General features: G+C 44.0%; 1 protein-coding gene across 1 annotated transcript in view; it reads right to left on the reverse strand.

Annotated features, from left to right (window-relative positions):
- LOC129598253 (protein unc-80 homolog) overlaps window positions 1-785 on the reverse strand; it is a 30,697-nt gene extending 29,912 nt beyond the window's left edge. Inside the window, 1 exon segment of the mRNA XM_055496075.1 lies at window positions 125-785. The gene's annotated coding sequence lies outside the window, so the exon portion shown is untranslated.
- Window positions 786-6,000: the final 5,215 nt, after the last annotated feature.

The following is a 6,000-nucleotide window of genomic DNA, read 5'->3' on the forward strand; positions in this document are numbered from 1 at the left end:
CAGCACACTATCAGCCGCAATACACACTCTACAGTCACATACACACTCACACGCATAGACAGAAAACGGGGCTCTGATGATAATCGTAACAAACACACACTAGACAATTCTCTCCCCAACTTACACGGCCTCACCCCATGCCAGGCCGTCTCACCGCGATGACCAGGAGAGGGAGAGAGAGACGCGAAAGCAGGCAAAAAAACCGCCCCGTGTCAGCAAGGGTACAGGCGTCTGATAGATATCGGTGGCTGGCGTAAAAAGGCGTCGAGGATGATATTTCCGGTGAGTAAGCATTAAATTTCCCCAGCCAGGGCAGGATACGCGCTCCCAGAGGTAAAACGTGTGCACTGCACCCCGGCTTTGACAATGGGCCACACACATACGACGCGGATGTGTATGTGTGTGTGGATTATAATCCGATACAAATGTAACGCGCGCTGCGCAGTTCCATATAATATACGTTGTATTAACGGTCTAAAATATGATATCCCTCATTTGAGCCATATCAGCGCTCAAACCGACACACATCCGGTTGTGTAGCGCGCGGGATCTGATTAACATTTTCTTCGGCAGCATGTGTGTATATATATATCAACAAGGGAGAGAAAAGGGAAGAGGAGAGAGAGAGATAGGGATAAGAGACAGACAGGTAACGGATTGCAGCGAGCGCTCCTGCCGAATGGATTTAAGGGGATTGTGGAATAAAGAGCGGGGCTCAAGGAAGAAGAGGATCGGCGTGTGTATATGCTGGGGATGCGCTGCTGCTGCTGTATAACGTGCATTTGTGTGCCTGCTTGTGTTGTGCTGCTGCTGCTCTCGCAGTGTGTGTATAAGGTTGATCAGTTGGAATGCAATGGAGAAGGAAGGGGAGATGCGGCATAATATCCGGAGTTAGGCCGGGTTCTGTATGGGCCCGCTTGCCACGCAGGGCTGAAGAGAGAGCGAGAGAGAGGGAGGGAGAGAGAGACAGGAAGAGAGAGAAGCGTGCGTTGAACAGGGACGCACACAGGCAGTACCAACTTTTTGCCCATCCGGCTAGTTGTGCGTCGAGGGCCATGCGTTGGGTCCAAACAGAATTAGAATTTGTTGCCGTTTTGAGAGCGCTTCCGGGTTTGCACTATATGCAGCTCATATAGATACAGATGTGGTGAAAAGCTTATTTCCTGCATTACAGTATAAGCCGGTTGCCAAATAAGAAAATGTCACTTAATTTTTTCCAGCGCCCGTAATCCTGCGAGGTCACTGATTTGTGAGGTATTTGATTTGCTAGCTTTTAGCGAATACTATAAGGTGGATGGACATTTGTTATAGTGTTCTGTTAAAAAAATTCTTTTGGATAAAACAATTGGCTTAATTTTATAATAAACAGATAAGCATTGCCGAATTTGCTGGGTATAAGTCGTTCGTGGTAAAACGCTGTGACACGGGAACTGGAAGAGGGTCCAAAATCTTTTCATTTCCAAAACGAGTGACTGCCGTGTACATAGAAATTAAGCAGTTTCCGAAGGTGCATCTTTTATTTTCCTTTTAGAACAACACTGGTCAGTGTAAGGCGGAGACGTAGCCTGTTTATAAAATAACTTGCATTAATATGAATTATTCTACAACATGTTTTATAAATGTTGTTGTTATTGTGTTTAGGCTAACTGGAATGCAGCCTTACTGTCATTCCCCGATTTTAGCGACTTGCATGACACGCCTTTTAAAAGTCGAATAACAAATCGCGTAACATGTACATGTGAAAAATTCAGATCATTAGGACAGAAGACCCTTTTGACAGATGCCCACAACGCCACTGCCTAGACCAAGGCCGGGCTCAATGGGATATAGAGATGGATTGGCTGGCTACATGGTGCTGTTGTTTTACAAGGGAAGGCGCGAAAGAGAGAGCGAGAGAGAACGCCGGCACAGTTATAATAGCCCCACAGCCAGGCCGGCCCTGTACGCCAGTAAGTACTCAACATAAACACGCGACGCGCCTCTCCAACAACAGCGCCCACTGCTGCTGACTGCTCCTGCCGAACATACCCATCTACATCTACACACACAGTGCGCAAGGGGGATGATGGAGCGGAAGGCAGTGAAGAACATGCCACACAGGGAATCTGTCAGCACGTATATAGCCCCTGCAACAGCACATGCGTCCGCACCATTCCCGCCCCGGCTAACTGACGAGATGGCGCGCAATCGTGGTATTCGACGGATTGCGCGGTTGGTATTTTTGCACTTTCCCGGCAGATTTCGTGGCCAACGCCCAGCGATTTTAATACACATGCTTGACCTTTTGCCTGTATATGTATATCCGCCCGGATATGGGTTGGTTCTGGTTTGTCTTTGCTGTGTTTGGCCGAGATTCTATTACTTAATTACGGGAAGGACTTATTAATGCGTGCAATGGATGGAAATCATGAAATTGATATTTATTGGGAAAAGTAATTACAAGGCGATAGGTCACCGTTGCATAATTAATGGCCTCCCTGCGTGTGTGCGTCGCACGTCGATGCTCCGTGTAACGTGAATTTAAGAATTCCAGAAAATTCGAACGGATCAATAACAGAATGAAGTTTCATCGCGCGAATCAGAAACAGTACTTTTGTTATCGTGCGTTGCTTGTCAGTGCTAAACTTATAAACAAAGTTGAAAAGCCTAAAGAAAAACATATAAAAATAATAATAATGTACGTAGGTACGGTCTCTTCTCACGCCCACTGGGACAGATTCATGAATTTTATGGGCAATGCTCGTCTTTGTACATATTAAGAATCAATATAAAGATTAAAAAATTAAAAATAATGGTTATACCGGTGCTTTATGAATCCATATAAAGCGTCTCGGTTTCTACTGTGTAAAATAAAATTTTTTGATATATAGATGTGCGCACAATTGTTGCACTGGTTTTTGTAAATATATAAAAAATCTTTAACAAACTATGGTAAAAGAAAATCTTGATTCGCCGGCTTTTTTTCTGGTGTTGTCTCGGTTTCTGCTGCGAAGACTCCGCCAGTCGGTGGGGAATTGATCGATCCGCGGAAAGAGCGTGATAAGTGGCCATATCCCGCGCGCACATCGTCTACAGCGTGCATCAATTGCCGGGCGCTACTGTGCTGGTATATCGCTGCGCGCGCCTGTCTGCAACACATACACACGACACACGAGCAGCCCGTGCAGGCGTTGCTTTCTAGGAGGCATCATTGAGGGATATTATCTTTTCTTCTAGGACCGAACTCGATGCTGATCGCAGCGCAACACTCCGCGGCATCTCGTTATGAGCGCGTAGGAGCGTATTGAGCACTTCCGCCCGTTGGGCCAGTCGCGCGCCTATAAGTATATATCTTAACATCCAACGCACCGAAATTGTAATTCTTACTCTTTTGCGCTGAGCAAAATTGCAAATATGCGTATGTGTTACTATGTATGTGTACGGCTTGGATTTGTTCATAGCCCGATTGCTTTACATATAAAAACTTATGTTTAATCACTTGTTATACAACGTTGTATAACATTGATTAAGTGTTTCTGTTATAAATTTTTAATTATTTCTAGTACTAAATTTGTACTTATTCCATGATACTTATAATTATTTAGAGCGGTCACTCACGAAAACATTATTTCTGATCGAAATGAATTAAGTTGTCAACAATGATTGTTCTTATTAGTAAATACTTTGTTTATAAATTTTAGCGCACAAAATATGCAGATCACCAAAACCTTCTCATATCAAAAGGGAAGGAGAAAGGAATCCTAAGAAATCTCAGAAAACTCCGGCCAGTCGGGTGACCAATCTACCAATTACACATGAAGTGATAAAGCTCTGCAAAAACTGAAATAATACGAAACAAGTAACAAACAAGTAATACGAAACCAATTTTACTGCAAATTATATTCCGAAATTGCAGCTGTTTCTCGCCATGCACTGGCCTCGTGGGCTGTTCTTTGGCAATCCCTCGACTCTCGAGCGCCTCCAGGTCTACAGGATACCTTAAGGTAATTTCACTGCATGTTGACAGTTACCGTTGCATGATAAGCCAACAACCATGACCGCGACACGAAAGCGTGGGATGGGCAGCCGATAGGTCGCTGCACAGGGTCACCGGCATTTTACTGGCGGTTGTCCCATTTGAGTAACCGCTAAGCAAAAAGATGCTGCAGGGGTCACCTTCGTGTATGCTAGTGTATGCCGATTCCTCCAAGGTGCGTCCAGTCAGCAATTTGTACATTTCGGTTTAGTCAAGCAAATGGTGTTAGTGGCATAATCCGGGGGTGCCGCGTTTGCCGCGCCTGTTACAATTATGAGTCCCTGACCAGATGTTCCACTTACAAATATCGTATTGTGAGCCACTGGAGCGCAGTACCGGTTGTTGCTTGTTCCATTGGCCAGCGTGGACAGTTCGCACTGGGATAACCTCGTGCAGCATCCGTGCGTGGTGCTCTGATTTGCGTGGTCACATGAACAACGTCGCACAGATCATGTAATTCTATGAAAAAGAAATCAAGAGTATAAAACATACCGAACACAAAAATGAATAATTTTGAGCTTATGGACAAAAGATTTCGGTATGGCTTGCATGTCGGTCTTGAAACATATGTACATGTAATTACAATAAATTCATGAAACTGACGGATGCTAATGATTACTTAATTTGTGTGTTCGCAGATTTTAGATTTTCGGTGAACCACAGAACAGTCAGATGGCGAATTTGAACAGCTGTCTACTGATATCAACGGAAGTTGTGGTACTTCGTAGTGAACTGGCTTCAAGTGCGCCTTTTGTGAGCTGATAGTAAGCAAACTGCTTAAAAGAAATTGATGCGCTCTGGAGTAAGCTGGATGCAAGTTTCACCTGTTATCTTTAATATTTTTTTAAGTCTTTGGTGAAATACAGACAAATACACCGGAAAAAGCCACTGTGATCGCTCATACCACAATACTGCCAAACGCAGCCGTAAGTGTTATTGTGCCGTTACCGGTTGATAGCTGAAATGATCATCCGAACGGTTACCGTATCTACTTGAAAGAAGACGCATTATACTGAAGGTCAGCTTGGTTTGTCCGGATTTCAACCACAATTGTTCGAATTCTGTGGTTACAAATATTTACGAATATTTCCATTACTCTAAATTTGATTTCCGTGATAGCCAAAATGGTGTCGGATTTTGGATAATTTTTTATTTTTTTATTTTTAGTAATTTTTTATTTTTAGTAATTTTTTATCCTGTTGTACTTACAATACATGCACAGGTTAATACAAACGGTTGCAGCTAACTAGTTCATGGAGATGCAGATGTTTTCAACTGTATTACACGTGAGAACGGGAGGTGGACATTTTGACTTTAGTACGGCTGCCTTGATCTTACGATGAGGCCGAAGATGGTAGACAATTATTCAGATAAAAGGCTGAACGGCAAACGCAAACCGTAAGATAATTTTTGAAATTCTTATAGTCTCCGCCGGACAGATTTTCAGCGTTGAGGCGTTACCGCTACCAAGTGTGGATCCGGCTGGAGGACGGCGCGCAGGCCATCATGCGCGTGAGCCACGCCCTCATCATCGACTACACCCTCCCCTCGCCGCTGATCGGCCGCCCGTACGTCGACTGCCCCGACGCGCCCTGGCTGCCGCCGACCTCCATCAAGATCGAGGAAGTGGCCATCAGCCAGGAGGAACAGGTACGCTAACGGAACACAGGAATTTACTGGCAAAACGAAATGTCCAAATGGACGTTCGAGGTCGCAGGAATGTTTTTTTAATAGCTCTATTCGATGATCATTCACCGGTTGACGTAGCGCGGCTTATTTAGAAGCCGTCATATTGAATACTACAAGATACAGCCATTACTATCAACAATAATAGTCTTCGTACTTCGTAGTTTTAATAGCCCAAGTGGAGACGGTTCTGTACATATTCCGTAATTATATTGCAAATTGTAAAATATTTATGTTCTTGTGGCGGAATAGTTCTTGAAATTCAGGTATTTTAGATTTAGCATATTAGAACTATTTTA

This window comes from Paramacrobiotus metropolitanus, unplaced genomic scaffold, assembly GCF_019649055.1.
Source record: "Paramacrobiotus metropolitanus isolate TYO unplaced genomic scaffold, Prichtersi_v1.0 Parri_scaffold0000118, whole genome shotgun sequence".
In the NCBI taxonomy this organism is placed as follows: domain Eukaryota; kingdom Metazoa; phylum Tardigrada; class Eutardigrada; order Parachela; family Macrobiotidae; genus Paramacrobiotus; species Paramacrobiotus metropolitanus.